Source organism: Dendroctonus ponderosae, unplaced genomic scaffold, assembly GCF_020466585.1.
Source record: "Dendroctonus ponderosae isolate FM_Combo_2020 unplaced genomic scaffold, Dpon_F_20191213v2 Dpon_F_20191213_10, whole genome shotgun sequence".
Lineage (NCBI taxonomy): Eukaryota > Metazoa > Arthropoda > Insecta > Coleoptera > Curculionidae > Dendroctonus > Dendroctonus ponderosae.
This window is the reverse complement of record NW_026017111.1, coordinates 2483636-2485312: the sequence shown is the minus strand read 5'-3', so window position 1 is coordinate 2485312 and position 1677 is coordinate 2483636.

The following is a 1677-nucleotide window of genomic DNA, read 5'->3' as shown; positions in this document are numbered from 1 at the left end:
GTGCCGAAACCTGCGGGCACGGCACTGACTGAAGAAGAAATTGTTCAAATCAAGTAGATAATAGAGATAGTTTTTTGTTTGTTAACCAGTTTCTGGAAAGGTTTTTTATAACAATTTTGCAAAAATATCATCAATAAAACGTGAGTCTGTTTTAGTACGCGTGAAATAAGTTTGAAATGGTCCCATGTTTGAGTGGAAGCCTATCGAAGTTCTGAAGAATTATAGCTGGTTATAAGCATTCGAAAAGAAAAATTTCTATCTTTGCTTCAAATTACGAAAATTTGTTAAAAAGTTCTCGTCTACATGTAAACCTTTAAAGTATGACACAGTGGAAGAACAGCTTGGAAATTTCATAAATGCCCGTAAAACGAACATTGATCAGTGTCGTGCTGGAACTGGACTCAACATCAATGTTTTAGGGAATATGCCAAGACAAAGTCTTCAGCCTAAACCTACGTTTTGCAAATTTTTTTTGCTGAATTTTTCAATCTCAATCCCAAACTTGCATCTTTTTTTATCTCTCTTTTGATCTGATCAAAAGTCTTTAAGCACGCCACTGGTACAACAACTGGCCCACACTTGTGGCTTGCAACCAACTTTCGCTGATTCTGTTCGTGTTTTGATAGAAAATGATTTGATTTTTGTCCCAAATTCGAAGCTGGTAAGGGATTTGAAAACTTTACAAAGCGACGAAGGAGGCGAGTGTTCTAATAAAATTTATTTCATAATTTTTCGCGAAAAATACCTTAAGATTTTTTAAGTATTTTTAAGAAAATCTTTAGAAAATTGAGCATTTAGAAAAAAGAGTAACTCCTAAAACTGGAAAATTCTGAAATTTAGAAGAAATGCTAAAAATATTACCGATAAAAGGCCCCTAAAACAAACCTAAAAACAAGTAGAAAAAGTCATCAACATTTTCGCAGCAACGGAACTGAGTTACTGCACCGGTGCGTTGGGTTGACGCACTAAGCCATTTGCGTCGCACCGCGTCAACTCCTAAAAATTCATTGAGTGGCCCAAAGTAGCGTTTTAATTTTTCGCGAAAAATACCTTAAGATTGTCAGTAATTGTATATACTTTCCTGACTATGTTTTAATTCCAAATCAAATTCATTCCTGGGTTTCAGTCATTTATCGTCTATTTATTAATCAAAATACGTTTCGGTGTATTTTTCCACCATCATCAGTTTTTCTAAAATAACAGATAGTTAAAAAAAAATTCATTAATTTCAAAAACAACCACAGTTTGTCAACAGCCTCATCATATCACATATTAAAATACATCACAATTGCAATACTTTAAAACATTCTAAAATTAATTAGGCCTAACAGGTGGTTAGTCAGGGCAATCAAATTGCGGAAGAGACTAGAATTCTTCGTTCAGATACTTAATTATTTTTACTTACATGTGTAGCGTTGTTGCTGCTTTAAGCCTTGGCATGCATTTGGAGTATTAATTTTGTCTATTATCGGACACAAAACGAATAAATAATACAAGTAAATGTGACACTTTGAACTTGCCACTGTCATTATATATTTTTTAGTATTTTTATTTAAAAATAACCGAAATGCGTTTTTAAGGAATTACTTAGGTTTATCAACAACTATTGATCCTATTTTCAAGTTTACTTACAATTTGTAAATTATACCTTTGTTACAAGTTCAGTCTCATAATCGT